The sequence below is a fragment of the Corvus brachyrhynchos genome, unplaced genomic scaffold (genome assembly GCF_000691975.1).
Source record: "Corvus brachyrhynchos isolate BGI_N302 unplaced genomic scaffold, ASM69197v1 scaffold200, whole genome shotgun sequence".
Taxonomy (NCBI): Eukaryota; Metazoa; Chordata; class Aves; order Passeriformes; family Corvidae; genus Corvus; species Corvus brachyrhynchos.
Genome location: NW_008236184.1, coordinates 2,577,215 through 2,594,120, shown reverse-complemented (window position 1 = coordinate 2,594,120; position 16,906 = coordinate 2,577,215). Strand labels below are relative to the sequence as shown.

The 16,906-nt window shown below is 39.9% G+C and overlaps 1 long non-coding RNA gene across 1 annotated transcript in view; it reads right to left on the bottom strand.

Moving 5' to 3' along the window:
* Positions 1-6,985: 6,985 nt before the first annotated feature.
* Positions 6,986-16,906, bottom strand: part of LOC108447528 — a 27,980-nt gene continuing 18,059 nt past the window's right edge. Inside the window, exon 3 of the long non-coding RNA XR_001863129.1 lies at positions 6,986-7,065. This is a non-coding gene — a long non-coding RNA (uncharacterized LOC108447528). The remainder of the gene's footprint in view (positions 7,066-16,906) is intronic.

Here is a 16,906-nt window from a genome sequence, read left to right as displayed (position 1 = left end):
CTCCCAAACTTTGTTTTCTAGTGGAATATTTCTGTTTTATTGACTTAAGGTGTTTATTATATCCTAGGCTCTACTGTATTTTATTTCTATCTCATTGCCTTTGAATAAAGTAAAATATCTCAGCCATAAGAATGTTACAGATCCCACTGGTCACTTCTCCCTGACCTGGAGAATACAGGACATGGCTATAGCCATGTATACATTACCAAATTTTCACCTGTACCTTTCCTTTTGGTCTGTGCTTTTATAGTTCTTGTCACAACAGGGCATGACTCTAGGACTCTTAGATGTTTAATTAGTTTACAGTAGTTTAGATTTATTGATCAAAGTAAGCAACTCAATTTTCAATTAAAACCTACATGCCTCTAGACATCAAGATTTTCTGAATTGTGTGGGTTTGGACTTATTATGAACATTTTACTACATTAGTAAGTAATTAACCTAGTAATAATGAGTATGTGTAAACCAGCTAACTCTGTGTTACTGCCACAAGTACAGAGCACACTTACTGAATAAAACTCTTTGAGAGAGCTTTTAAAGTTACTCCAACACACTCTTCTTGATGATTTAAGGCAGACAGTTTCCCATAATTATTTAAGTTCTAATAAGAATGTCTTAATGCAAAATATCTAATACAGGGTTCTCAGTTGTTGAAGGGGATGTCAGAAGGGGATGTTATAAAGCCACAGTGCAGAGACACAGAAGAAACAATTGTGGTCGAAGACCTTCATCAAAGATGTCTCTCTGTGACTCTTTTGTTCACAAATGACAACGGATCAAACTACATAAGACCCTTTAAGGGCAATATCTCTGTGCCAGCCTCTGGTAAGTTCAGCCTGTACTGGTGACAAATCATTCTAAATAGATATTTACACAACTCTGCTGCAAATAGCAAAACAGTCAAGAAAAGGACAGTACAACCCAAAGTAATGCAAGCTTTCAGTAAGCTTCCTATACATCCACGGAATGTCAGACTACCAAACCTACGCATAATCCCACAGTGTTTGCACGGAAAATTCTTCACATAAAGTTAAGTTTAAATTTCCTCAGGAAAAGATATGTCATCTTAACCCCACTTTGCCACTCATGTCAAACACCTACTCTATACAAATCTCAAAATGAGATTTTTCCCACAGAAACTTCTTGGAAACAAGGAGGGGCTTTTCAGTCTAAAAAAAAAAGTTCACTTAAAAAATAGCGTCTTGTTAGTCTTCACCTCAATGTGTGCGCATCCCAACCACATTAAATTAAATGAGTGCACACTTGCAGCACTCCATATCAATTCTGAAAAGACTTGTCTGGCAATTACATTTTCTGTTCCATACAAAATCAAACATTTCCATTTCTACCTTAGCTAAAACTTGAAATGCTGGAAATGCTTCGGTGTCTATAAAGTGGAAAATTTTCAAAACTGCTTGGGCAGAACAGCAGCGAGCTGGTGAATGGCCCAAGATCCCAGGTGCCAGGGGACCCTGCCAATGTCTACCTATGTGCTTAGATGACAGAAAAGCACATCACTGTTTAATGGACTCAACACATTCCTGCAGAACATTGTAATTCTATTTAATTGGGGTTCTGCATCCAAAAAAAGCCTTTCAGTGGCACAGTTTTAACTCACACCAGTCAAAATTAGTAGCAGAGTCATCAGTAAGACTCTTTGGGAAATCAAATATTTTAATTTATCCCATCACGACAGAGCTGAGGATTGATCCTGAGTCTTTTACCTCACCTCATCTCTTCAATGGTAAAACCTCCTTCCACTTCCAAAACTGTCTTTTCAGATACTCCCCATTCCCTGCTCAGGAATGCACTGTTCTCAAGTGCTCTGCACACAGGAGCACAGATCCAAGCAGAAGACTCTTATTCAGAACCAAAAGCTGGATTTTCCATAGCTTTGCTACCAGAATAATAGCAGGCATAGCTGAAGAGTAAGGCCAAGAAAGTAAAAGTAATCACGGTCTTCTGATCTTATCTAGATACTTCTCCACAACACAGCTGACTTCTTGCTAAACACCAATCACAAAAAATACTGAGAAAAACAACAGTGTAACTCGAGACATGACAGTAATCCACAGGAATGAATGGGCAAGCTAGCAACTGGGAATGAAATTGGACAAACTCAGCAAAATTTTATCCATAAATATTTCACTGAGCCCTGAAGAGTTACTCTTTCATACATTTTACCTTAACTTTTCCAAACTTTTCCTATATAAATTTGGTCAAAAACATACCTCAAGCCATAGCTAAAGACAATTCAGATTTTACATCCATTTAGCATCACTCTTCATGCTGAAACTACCTTAAGTAGTCTGGAATATTCAGAAGCCTGAAAGCTTCCTTGTGCACACTACCCAAGCAACCTGCAGCCTGGAGTTGATTTACAAATATATTCTCACACATTCAGGCACGCACAAGAGCCAGTGACTTGGCAATGCTCAAGACAATTAATTACAGAAAGTGCTCAGTAAACAAATGTTCCATTTGAGTTGCTTCCTTTGTTCTGGTGAAAAACCACGCAAAGAAGGTTGAATTCAAATTCTACTTCAGCCGCACATCCATATAATAATTCATTCTCATTTAATGCAGGGGGAAACAAGGGAGATTTACTCATCACTTTCCTATTTTCGAAGGACTAGAGACTACATTGGAAGAATCCTGTTGTATTGCAGGTAGCTTATGGTTTCAGTTAGATCTGCCAGAGCTGTTTGTTCAAAAAGGAGAGATGCTTACTGCCTGTTTCCTGCCAAAGAGGGTGACAGGCAGCTGTGTGTTCTGAGGTGACCACATCTGCAAGGTGCTGAACAGGGGAAGCCACTTAAATAATAAGAAAATAGGTTTAACAATCTGCAGGAACACTTGAACAAATACAAGCACTTCCGAGGCTGTCCCTAACCAAATCACACAATTTTACCTTTTATGAATCAATCTGTCAGTCATGGGAAATGAGTTCAGCTATCAATGAAAAAACAATAAATGGATCAAGGCAGATTAACTTAATTTGTTAATTAGTTGCCCTTAGGAAAAACTGTAGAGGGAGTGACCAAACACTAGAATAAGGGTTAACAGAATACTTCCAATAAATGAGATTTTCAGTTTTGGTATGCTCCAGGAAGAACTGAAGAAAAAAAAGAAATAAAAAGATACTGTTCTCTGCTTGCTGGCAAGACCATTGGTACATGTCGCTGCTGATAAATTAAATTAAAGCCCGCGTGCAGAAGCATTTAATCGGGAAGAACAAGCAAACAAAGTGAAACACTATCAGCCTTGTTTTGCTCTCATCCTGGCTTTTATACTAAAACTGTTCTTAGCAACTTCTTTTTAATAATTACATTAATTACCACATTCTAGGGAGAAAAATAACCCTGAATAGCAATTACGGCCTCTCCAAAGGTAACAGAAACATTACTAAATAAAGAATATCACTATGTAGAGTTCTATGCTTAGGAGAAGCTGCTTCATCTACAATTTCTCTTTGCTATTAAGTCTCCTGTATTATAATCAAAGATTTCTTTATAACTGCATTTATACAAGCAACAATGGTGAAGAGGCAGCAGCAGTGTGTTCATCTGTGTTTTCTCTTCATCTGTTGAATTCTTGTGTTTAAACAACAGATTTAAAACTAACATGAAAATATTTTCACTCCTGTTCCCTTCTATCAAAGAAATCTGCCAATGGCCAAACCACTCACCATGCTGACCTGCATGTCTGACCACTGTCCCATTTACAAGCTCACTGCCCTCTACTCTCCAGCCCAGCTGTCATTCTCAACAAACATCTTCTACAAACCTTCCTTCTCCATACTCTGGCAATCTCAGATTGCTTCTTTCTTCCGTGTCATTTCTAACTTCCTTATCTCTTACTCCTTGCCCTCTGAAAAGACCTCTTTCCTGGAAACAATTTTGTCACGTTAAGTCGGGCAGAATATTGTCCAACTTTGTGCCCTGATGTGTGAGGGATGAAATAAAGACTGGGATATTTGTGTATCACTTGGACACAGCGAGCAAATTTAGCACAGAAAACTTTCCAAATTAATGGCCATGCACTAAGGTCATTTCCCATTTCCTTCAAAAAACAGAAAGTGTTTTTTGAAAGAGCAATCTGTCCCAGAGACTATTCTCAGAGGCTCAAATTAGCCCTTCATGTTTTCCATTCCAGAGAAATACACTAAAGCCTTCTTGACACAGGTCTTTTCAATCAACTGCTCTAGTCTCAGTCAATGACTTTATTCATAAATAAAGTGAGAGTGGTAACTGCTACACTAAGAAGCAGAAAGGAACTCATCCGATTTGTTTAGGTTGTGTTTTTGTTATCTTGTGTTCCATTGTTACATCTCTACTATACAGCTTCCACTAAACAAAACAGGATTTCTAGGAGGCAGAAAAATCACATGTTCAGCCATCCAAAAAAATACGGCCTGTCATATCAACATATTCAGACCTCTCCTGAACATTCTGCTTCTAATATCCAAATACAGGCTTCTTCATGTTTGCAACATTAAGTTAGATTAGCTGTCCAAATAAGAAAGACGTATTAGGAAAACATACTTTGGGAAATACTAAAAGGGCACAGGCAGAATCTGGAAATTTTAGCAGGATGAAAACCACTAATGGGGACAAAGAACAAAACCTCACTCGCCTCCCACATACAATGGGAGACTGCCCCAGAGCATGGAGCTACACCCAGCCAAACATTTTTGAATCAAGTAACAACAGATTAAGTTTTATTTAAAAATTAACACAGAACAGATTTTCCAATAAATTCGTTTCCTAATTTATTTTCCAATAAATGAGGAAACTAAAATCAAAGCACATAGAACTTGAATGCACAGAAAGCACAGAGCACCATGAAAAGACACTGGAGTGATCCAGGCTACTGGGGACTGGCTCTAAATGCTGTTTAGAACATGACTAGAACTCACAAAAGGATAGCCTCATCTTACAGGACTGAGAAGTAGATAGCCTTCATAACACAGCCTATCCAAACTCCATTTTTCAATTTCTTTCATGGAAAAACATTAAGCTTGTCAGTGACTGTGGTGGTTTGACCCTGGCTGGGTGACAGGTACCCACTAAAGAGCCACTCTATCACTCCCACAACTGGACTGGGAAGAGAAAATAAAACAAAGGGTTAATGGTTTGAGATAAGGATCAGGAGAGATCACTCACCCATTACTGTCTGGGCAGAACAGACCTGACTTAAGGAAATTAACTGAATTTATTACCAATCAAAATCAAAACATGACAATGAGAAGTAAAACAAATCCTAAAAACACCTTCCCCCCACCCCTCTCTTCTTCCCAGCTCTACCTCTTCCCCTCAGTGGCACAGGCAGATAAAATGGGAGTTATGGTCAGTTCATCACAGGTTGTTTCTGCTGCTGCTCAGGGAGAAGAGTCCTTCCCCCGCTTCAACATGGGGTCCCTCCCATGGGACAGTTTTCCACAAACTTCTCCAATGTGAGTCCTTCCCATGGGCTACAGTTCTTCATGAACTGCTCCAGCGTGGGTCCCCACAGGGTGCAGTCATTCAAGAACAGCCTGCTCTAGTGTGGGTCCACACAGGGTCACAAGTCCTGCCATCAAACCTGCTCCAGTGTGGACTCCTCTCTCTCCATGGGCCTGCAGGTCCCTGGCAGGAGCCTGCTCCAGCATGGGCCTTCCAGGCACCTTTCCTTCCATGCACCTTCAGGCATCCACCCGCCCCAGTGCCCTCCATGGGCTGCAGGGCCACAGCTGCTGCACCATGGGCTGCCCCATAGGCTGCAAGGGAATCTCAGCTCCAGTGTCTGGAGCACCTCCTGCCCCTCCTCCTCCACTGACCTTGGCCTCTGAAGGGCTGTTCCTCTCACACATTCTCGCTCTGCTCTCCTCTGGCCACATTACATCTGCACAATAGCTTTTTTTTCCCTTCTGAAGTATGTTATCATAGGGATGTTACTGCCATCTCTGATGGGCCTGGCCTTGGCCAGCAGTGGGTCCATCCTGGAGCCGGCTGGTGTTGGCTCCGCTGGACATGGGGGAAGCTTCTGGCAGCTTCTCACAGAAGCCACACCTGCAGTCCTCCCACACCTCACCTCTACCAAAACCTGACCACGCGAACCCAACACACTCCACTCTTCGACTCTGTAAACCACGTACTTAAGAATTATCATTAAAATCCACACGCATCACACAAAAATCAAAATAACATCACAACACCAAATGGAAGTGGAAAATTTACACTAAATTCATCCCTTGTCCCTTCACCACAATTACAACTAAAATTTTCCACAATTATTGCAGTCTCTGACATTATTCAGCCCATGTTTGTCCCATTACCTCTCTCAATTACTATCCTTATCTCAAATTCCTCACGTTCCCTGGTTTCAGCACCAAAAAGACCAGTTTCTCCAATCAAATTAGAGTTGTACTTATTGGTAGATGAAGTGACTGCTTAAAACCCTTCAAGATATGGTATTAGGTAACTATAATATTATGGATCTACTTTCAGTGCTTCCCAAGACACTCTAAAATAAGTTCACAAAAAATTCATTAAATTAATTTTAAAAAAATTGAACTTAACTTGATGATTAGGTTTTGCACACTAGGGAAAACCAACAGCTGTCCAACACATAAAATCCAGGAAAAATAGACTTACATTTGTGTTGCAAAGTTTATACTGCTTGTAGGCACCAATGCACACGATGGCTGCAGCCCTTTGGGGCTGGGGCTGCCCCTGCAGGGCCTGGTGGGAGGCAGGGCCATGAGGGTTGGAGTCACTGCCATGGAACAGACTTTGAGATACAGGGAACGAAGGTGACTGATAAACCGAGGGCCCCAGGACTTGGTGTCCTGCCTGAGGCCCACTTGGTTCTTGATAAAGATTCCCATGCTGCAGTGAAGGAGCAGCTGCCTGGCTGTAGGAGTTCATGAGACTCGGACTCTGGTGGAATAGGTGGTTCCTTGACGACTGTCGCTGCCTCCGCAGCTTCTGAGGCTGCTGACCAGTATCAGTTTGTAAAGGTAAAATGTACGGCACTTTTCCATATCCATACTTTCCTGGACCAATAGGATTTCTATTTCTGCTTCTAAAAACAGAGAAAGAGAGAGAAAACAGTTACTGAATGATAAGCGAAAGAGCAGTTAAGTTTTACATGACTTGTTATAAATATGTACAAGATGTAGTCTAGCTTGATATTAGGAATCTCAGAAGGCCTTGATCCTAAAACTGCAAAATAGTTGGCAAAAAACAAGTAAGTTGGCAAAAAACATTTCTTCCAGTTCAGAGCAATGCATGAATACAGCTATTCTGGATGACATTTGCTGCTCAGGAAGGGAGATACCATTAAAGAAAAGCAATTTTCTTTCTGCACATAAAATATATTTATGTTTTTAATATACATATGCAAAATAGACTTGAACTCCAGTGAAAACCAGAGATTATAAACTGACATACTTATTTTCTAGGAACAAAAGTGTCACAGATGTCAGACAGCCACCAGATCAAAGGGACCTTTCTTTTGGTTTGTTTCTATTTGGGTTTGTTTTCTTTCCAAGTCTTATATTCTCACAGGACTCTTGTAAGATGGAAACCCTAAAAGTCATTTACCTCACATTCCAGCCTGATGGCCACGTGGGGCTTTTAATCAATCTTCCTGGCTCAAGATGTGTGAACAAGAGTGCTGATTTGCCCTGGCAGATAAGCAACCAGCACTCTTGAACCGTTTATCCCTGTTAATCTGCTCTGTGACCATGACAGTCATTGTTGAGGCAAGCTTTTGGTAGTTACAGTCGAGAAAAGTCGTATAATAGTTTTTGGCATTAAGGGAGGGAAAAAAAGCTTCCCATAAGTAAAATGGAGAGGAAATAAAGAAAACCCATCAGCCTTGTGCCTACTTAGCCAGACCTAAAGAGAGTGAGATTACACAGCATTAGTAGTTTTTCTGTTGTTCCCTGAGCTGAGCAAGAGCAAGAGAGAGTAAGAAGAGGAAAGGAAGTATTCAACAATACTTGCAGTCAGCTGGGACAAAAGGGGGAAAAAATGCCACCAAGAATAGAGTTACCATCTAAAGGTAAATTACTGCCTAACAGAAAAATATAGGTAGAAAAGCATTACATGTTTCATGTCAGACCACAGCCAGCAGGCATCTCTGATCTACTGTTTTCATCTGAAGCAGAGGCCTAACAGCTGTGTAATGCAGATCTGGCAATCTCCTTTCTTTGGGCATAATTCTCATAAACACATGCACCTCTTTGATTGCTCAGACAAATCTGTTTAGCACTTCGATAACAAAAATAACGAGCCCCTTTAAACTTAAGCCAACCTAAATATATTCTTTATTTCAAAAAATGCATTTGCCCAGACAAGTAAGAAAATCAGGTTATGAGCTATTAATGTAAAGGTTGTAGCAAACATGATGATGATGATGATGATGATGTAGCATTCTTACCATTCTAACTTTTAAAAATTTCTCTCATGATGAAAATACATCAGCTGTGAATAGTAGGAACTGGCCCCTCTTAGCACATCTGCAGTATTAAAAAGGAATTTTGTTGTCGTAGCTTTTTCTAATTTTAGCCACAAGCAAACCTATGCCTTGGCAAATCAATGCATTATCACTGCCTCACAGACTTTATGCTCAGAACAATGCTTTGAACCTCAAGTGGTCTTCAAGACTGAAGCACTTTCAGAGCTGGTGGGCTGGTTATTTATATGAATAGAAACCCTCTTTGAACCAAGGATATACAGTGTCTTTAAAATACACAGGTAAGATTACAAATTTCCTGGGCCTCCACCTCTTCTCTTAAGTGCTCTTTACACAGCCTCTCTCCAACATACCTTTTTCATTTCTTCCCTTTTTCCACCACTTCCTCTCTCCTTACATTTCTCCCACTGCCTCTAAATGGAGGTTCCCTGGCTCACTTCCAGCTAAGCACAACTCATTTTCCTTCTCTTCTGATGTCAGACAGAATGAAGAATGTATTTTCATGAACTTTTCAGCATTTCATTCATCTTATCTCCTAGTATCAAAGTACTTCTCTTGTAAACGAAAAACTGCAAGGGTGAACATTAGCAAAAACACTCATTTATGACAACAAGGAAGATTTGTTGTACAACTGCTGGAAAGTTTCCTTAGAATTAACCCAAAGAAACTTCTGATTTCTTACATTTTCAATTCACAACCTTTCACTGTTTCTGAAGAAATAATGTAATGGTTTGGGAAGGCAACAACCTTCAGCCACCAGTTTCACCAGGGATAAGGAGAAAAAAACTGCATAGGAATTACAGATTTTTTTTTCCTCAAGATTTTCTCTTGTCTATTGGCAGAAATAATTCCACAAGCAGAGGGAGATGGGTTTTTTCTCTGTATTCCCAGTCACAACAACCACACTAATGAAAGACAACAGAATCTCACCACACATCATCAGACAGACGTGAAACCAACACCTAGACCTTTCTTTTAATTTTGTGTAGAGTTTGGTCAAGTTTGAAGCTTATTTCAAAATCTTCAAAGGCTTCCTTTACTAGGAGTCCTGTCCTGGAATGAACCCCCAAGTCCTCTAACATGCTAAGGAAACCCCTGTACTCAGTGAGCCTGGTCTAACTGCATCCATAGCCTGAGGTGACTCTCGGTGCCCAGGGCCAGGAGTTCTCCAGGTTCTTGCCTGCTCTCCATACTAGGGAATTCAGCAGCTGCCTATAATCTGCTCTCTGAAGTGTTGCTGCCTGTGTTTGTGCCCTATCACAACCAACCCAGAGCTAGCACCTACTCAAGCTGAACTTAACAGTGATCTATCAGCAGAAACAAGATGAAAGTGGAAGAAAAGACAGAAGACAGGTTAAAATTTTGATTTAGAGCTTTATTTCCCAAATAGTAGTCCCCATTATTTACCACTGCAAAAGTCTTTTAAATTAAACTGATTTGTGCTTTGGCATTGCTGTTATTAATTTCTACTTCAAAAAATGCTCCAAAACTGCAGGTCTTTGATTTCAGCTAGAAAATTAGTTCTAAAGGAGCTCAGTCCCCTTAGGTCCCTATCAAAGCTCTTTGGCTTAAATTTAAGCCCTTCTACTCACCATGGTTTTAACAGAACTGCTTTTTAGTAGGCAAAATCCTCTATAACTAAATCAATTACATATATTCTAACTTAATTAAGTATATTTCTGTGGATAAGTATACCAACCTTTAACCTAATATTTTGGGTCATAGCAATTTATCTCTTTTGCAGCATTACATTACTGTAATTAACTGACAGACTTTAAAGGCTACTACCCATCTACTCATAGTTCAAGTATTTAGTACAGAATTGCCTTGATTCTTTTTCTGAAGAACTGAAAGTGACTTATTAGCTATTCCTGTCAGCAAGGAAGCTATTGAAATATTACTCCAATATTTTAAATGAAATTAAGAAAAGAATAAAGGGAGATGGAAAAGTCCTTGCAGACACAAAACTTCAAATCAAAAAAAACCCGGTCCCAATTCCCTAAGTTTCTGTTAACAGGATCAGTATAGGCATATATTTTTAATGTACTTTATTTTTTTAATTACTCCTAGATATTATTCTTAAAATAATTTCAGATACGCATTTTTAATCCCTGGCATTTCCTCCATAATTCAAAACTGTGACTGGCCTACAATTGTCCAAGTCAATCATTTACTTTCCAGCCCTCCTACTGCATTTAATTTTCTTTCATGTTTTATATATTCTTAGGCACATGGTTAACAAGGTTTACTTTAAAAAGATTCCACCATAATTTTTTCCCCTTAAGTCACAAAATAAACTGTCTTACACTGTTCCTAACTGTTAGTGAGTTTACATCTCACAGTATTTTAGCAGATTCTTTCACAGGAATCATTTTTAACAAAAATGACTGATATACGGGATCTGGGAATACGTTTCCACCTACTCAAGAAGGAGAGCTCCCACCAGTCAGGTTGATTCACATCAAAAGCCACCACGCACTGCCTCTCCCACTGCACCACAGCCCGTGCTGCTCTGCATTCCACATACCCACTTTTCACCAGCTCTAAATCAATCTGGAGAAAATCACTTAAACATGAATGAAAGAAGGGAGCCCTTTGACTGTTTTATATTACAAAATGCATGCCTGTCTGCTCACTGACCTAGAAACCGGCCTTACAGCAATGAGCAGATATCTCTGTGAAATGTTTGGTCACGAGAGCTCAGCCAGCCCTTCTGAGAGTACCACACACTGCAGAGCAGGGCCAACAGCAGCAACTTCTGCCACACCCCAGCCCACTGCTCCCTTCATCAGCACACTGCAGGGCAGTTCATCTGGGCAGGCAGTCACTGCATCTCACTGACTGTCATTTTCATTAAGTAAGGCAAGGGAACTAATTGCCTTTTTTACATCCATGGTAACTTTGGTAACCACACCATGATTTGTGGATATGCACTGCTTCCCATGTATCACATACACATAAGAGTATTAAAATTATTGTGAGCCTATTTGTCCTAAAAATTTCAACTGCTGGAATTCACAGAGAAACCAACAATGCCTAAGAAGTGTTTCTTTTGAAGAAAAATGGATTATACCACATTATACCACAAACACTCTCATTTATATATCATATTAGGGGCAAAAGATATCTACATTTTTCTGAGACAGTAGAATTAATGAATAAGGTCACTAAATACATGGTCTCTTGGGAACAGGTTTAATTAATGGGATGTGAACTATCTTAAATGAAATTTTCCATCCTCAGAGATCACTACTGATACCCCAGTTCAGCATAGTTGCAATATGCCCAGTACAATAACTCACTGTTTTACTGATCTCTCAGCAAGTGCTATATAGCCTTATTTATATGACTTTCAACACTGAGATAGGATTCCAAAATTCAAACCCAAATACTACAATCCTCTTTTTCAGTAACACCTCCGATCCCAGGAAATTCTTAGCTTCTTCTTTAAGATTTGATTAAATAATGCAACCATGCAGTTGACAGGTAAACCAGCAGAAATTCAATGCAAGTAACCTCATAACTCTGCTGAGATGCCTCACAAATGAGATGGGAGGTTTGGTTGTTTCTACCCCTCACAGATGGGGCAATACTTCAGTGGTATCTGACTGAACAGCAGCAGCATTCTCACTTCCCCTCCTTCGGTAAGCCCAGCTCAGGAAGGGTCGAAATACTCAGCAGTAAGAATAAGAAAGCTCAGGTGGTTTGCAACTATAGGATTGTGTTAGGGGTTTATTTCGGGTAATCCCACTCAAAGCATGCTTGCAGTAGCATAATAAAAATGGATATTAATTTGGTAATAATTAAGTGAGACCTACAGCATGTCGTGGGGATTAATAACCAGATGAGAGGTGTGACAGCATAAAGTCAACCTGAGGCCACAGCCATCCCAGCTAGCTATTCATTTTGTGAAGTAGTACCTCATTTGATCATTACTGCTATTGGATCCTGTTTGGAATTTTATTCAGAAGGAAAGTAAACATCTTTCTCACACAGCTTTAAATTCCCCAAGTGCTACCAAAATAAATTCTTTGATTACCACTGCTGCTCTTGGATTTTCTGGAAAATTTATCCTTAGAAAGGGATCCAGTCCTTCTCTCCCTATCTTCCTTCCGTATACACACCAACCCACAATAAGCTCTTGTTACCATACAGGGCTTGGGGTAAAATCCATCACATTTTCATTCTATGAGAGAAATAATGAAAGGAGGGGTGGTTAAGTACTTGAGCTGGGTTTCATTCCAGATATTAAGAAAAGCAAACACTCATGCCAATAAATATAAAGCCTAACAACTTGAGAAAATAATACCTTCTTGAACCTGAAGGTCCAGCAATCACACATTTTTCCACCTCTAGGAACCGGAACTGACTAGAACAGGTCACAGAAATTGCATCATAACACATGGCTATTGGTTAAGGAAACAACAACAGAACTGTCCTTGTAAAAGTTAACTGTAGACCTGCCAACAGTTGCTCTGCTGGCAGGCCTACAGTTAACTTTTAAAACGACAGTTCCGACATTTCCCTGGTCAAAGCATCTGTGAGAGGGGGCAAAAGATACTTTCAGAAGGGAAATTCTGGTTTGACACTAAATGACGCACTCTTCCTTTCTGTTGCTCAAAGGCCTAGAAATGCAAACTGACCGTATACAGGGTACAGAGCAGCACAGCAGACTTGCACGTCAGCTGCTGGCAGCAGAATAAAGACCCAGAGCTACAGCCATGTGAGAAGTCAATGATTTTTGGATTATTTCCTCAGTGCAAATTTTTCCTCTCATCCCTCTTCCAAATACAAAAAAAAAATGCATTAGGGAAGCCCCTTCCTTATTAACATACTTATTTAACTTGCACTATTTATGCAAGAACGCTTTAGTTATTTCATTATTCTAGTGATAATGCTTGTTTTTTCTTTCTGCTCCTATGAACCAGATACAAAGTGCATACCATGTTCACATAAATGGACACTGAGGTTTTGCTGCTCCACCACAAAAGCCCATGTGCAGAGAAAGTGAAGGTGGCAGCTGTAAACATCCTACACTCAGCACATCAGTGTGAAATTGTGGTTTTGTCTTCTCTATCACCAAAACAGAGAACTGGAAATGCAACATTTAAGAAGTACTAAACCCTAGTCCATGAATGGTATTTCCTTTCAAGATGTGTTTTTTCTCTTAAAGCACATTGTCTTTCTGCATGCCTGTATTACTTTTCCATATCTGCCTCTCTATAAAGATGACTAAATGCTTTAATATTTTTTCACTATGTCCTCCCTCCTGTTTGTTCTTATTGTGTGGTGTGCTCCATGCACTTTAGCTAGGGAAAAATAACAAACCAAGTCTGTGCTAAAGGGAACTCAACTCTTCAAAACTGGGGAGTGCTCCCTTCCTCTGCCAGTGGACAACCCAGAGAACCATCAGCTTTCTTTCATACTCACTCCAGTGACTGACTGTAATTAGCACATTTCAATCATGCAGGAACTCTACTTACTGCACTGAGTTAAACAGGGGAGCACTGAAATTTTTTAAACCAGGCTTCTAATTGTAGAAACTCAAACTTCACTCTCTCAACTTCTCATGCAGTCCTGGTTCCTAACGCCTAACTTATCTAAGTTTCAAAAGCTGAAAATGTGAATATCCTCTTCAAAGACAAGGTATAGCAAATTTTTATGATATACAAATTCTATTTTGGATTTTGCTAAAAAAACCCTAATCAGCTCTTTGTCAGCTGCTTGGAAGCAGGCAGAGAACTTTTCCACTTGATGCTAAATGATACAAACATACTGGGCTGCTGTATAGGACTGCTGGAGCTGTCAAGACTCCTTGCCTTGGAAACCATCCAATTTCACTCTACTATGTTATCACTGTGAGCTTATCTCAGTCACAAATGTCCGTTCCTCTCTTACCGTTTTATGGAAGTCTGCTAAAACTACAGTAGAGTAAATAGAAGTACCCCAAAAAGTTTCCATTGACTGTACAAATTATGAAAACACAGGTGTTACTTAACAGCCTGACATACATTTCCAGTATCATCCATTTAGTGGACAGTACACACAGTTCTGCTGTATAAAAATCATATGTAGAGTAACTCACATTTTGAAATCCATTTTCCATATACCTGATAGGAAAAGTAATCTCCTTTGTAAAGAAAGTTTTTACTCTGGATTTTGTAAATCAAGGAAAACTATTAGGCTTGTCATTCAAATAATTCCATTTTCAAATAACATTTTTTGTTCTCATTCTGTTTTTACAGTCACCACCAAGGAATCTGAAAGTTATGCAATACAACAGGCTTTAAAGCCACCAGGGACCTCCTAACACAAGATGGAAATAACTTATTATGCAAGTAAGATTAAAACAGTGACCTTGAATCCACAGTCTTTTGCCAAGGGGCAGACTGTGTGGGGGTGGAAAATCAACTCTGGTACAGAAGTTTGTACTGTGCTTAGGAAAGCACAAGAATTTTCAAAAGCAAATGCCTCCATCATACAGGAAAGTGAGCATTTTAATGTTTCATATGGAAAAGCATTTCTTATGAAATAACACAGCTTCAGTTCTGCACACAGTCAGTACCATTTTCTGCTCACCATCCTCTCATGTTCCAGCCAATCCTGCAGCGATTGTTCCAAACCATTCCAATCTGTGCTGGCCTGCAGAGGCCACCAGAGCAGCAAGGGACAGCCCTTGGGGATGGAGGCCCAGCAGAGGCAGCAGGGCTGTGCAGAGCCAGGCCAGCTAGGATTCCCTTGGAGACAGAGGGTGCCAAGGGCTGGAGCAAACAGCCTTTGGATGACTTTGTGCTGACAGTTCAAGGCCAGACTCCCAGTGTCAGCAATAACCCAGCCATGCACCACAACCTGGGGCTGTCACACTGCACAGCCCAGAACAGATTTAATTTGCATTACAGCAAATTATTAAGTAGGAAAACACAAAAAAGAAAATACGACTTTTGCCTCACTGCACTCATGTTAACACTACCAATTCTGTCTCTGGCACTCTATGAGCTTCTGTAAGGCCATCAGTGTCACAATGAATTTATATACTCAACAGGTCTAGGCTATCATTTGCATGGGTTTGACAGAAAGACAAAGCAGTGACAAAGAAAATGGCCAACACCTGAGAAGACCAACATCTGAACAGCTGATCCCATTTTTGAAACTCATGCTTCACCAAGACAGACAGGAGCTTAACAGGTTAATTATATTTTCAAGTATTCTTTTACATGGACAGAGTTTCTTGCAAGGGTTGAGAATGTCTTTATCAGCAGCAACAGAGAGTTCTACTGTCTTATTCCACTCAGGCTGGAATACTGCCTCAAGGTAATATTCTTTTTTATGTTGTTAAGGACAGCAAAATATCTTTAAAAAGGGAATTACAATTGACTGCTTCACTAAGAATCTTAAAAGATGCAGATGACATGAAGGAAGGTTTCTTTGGTTATGTCTTGGGGGGGCTGGGGTGTTTTCTGTTTTGTTTGGGTTGGGTTTTTTTGTCAACCACCCCAAAACACTTCTCTTCATGTATCTCCCAGAAAAGACCTGAGAGGGAAAGAACCAGAGAACTGCTGGAATACATATTCAGAGGAAAGACAGAGAGAACAGACATTTAAGAAGTGCTCCATCCCCAGGGGTGTTCCATGCCTGTTCTGCTCAGTCTCCAAACTAGAAACACATCTATTTTCCTTTTACAAATATATTTTAAAAAATCTGATAGACTGGTATCTAAGAAGATAAAAAAGTGTTTCTCCAGAAGTGGCAAAATTATTTGGAATTACTTGTAACAGCACAGATCCACCCAGCCATAAAGACTGTTATTATGAAATTAATATCAACATATACCATGTTTAAAATACTCTATGTGTTAAACAACTACATTATTTTTTATTTTCTTCAAACAGAAAATTTTGCTAAAAGAGGTGGTAGGAAGAAAAAAAGAGAAAACAAAAAGGCAATAAATAGAAATGCAAAACAAAACTAGAGTTTTGAGTAGAAATAAAGTCAACAGACAGTTGGCTATCCTTTATGGAAAAAAGGGGGTTTTTTTAACCAATTAATATCAGACTGGCTGCTGCAGTTAAGAATACAATTATAAAACAGTTATTTGTTCTGATATTTAATGGAAATGTCAAATGAGAGTGCAGCAGAAAAGGAAAAATCACTCAATAAATCATAACACAAATCTTAAAGGGAAACAATCTGCTTAGCACAATTGTAGAATAATTACATCTGCCCTTGGACATCATGTAAGTAGTCAACCGGGAGGGCAGCCTCCCCCAGTCAGTCTGAGTCTATAATAACTTTCCTGTAAGTGTGAAGAAGTCCCAACTCTAAACCGCCCTGTCACTCCTAAGGGAGGGGAGCTGTGGCACAGGCTCGTACCTCTTGTCCGGCGTGGCGCTGTGCCGCGGGCCCTGCGAGTGCCGGCTGCCCCTCAGGGCCGCCCGGCCGCCCT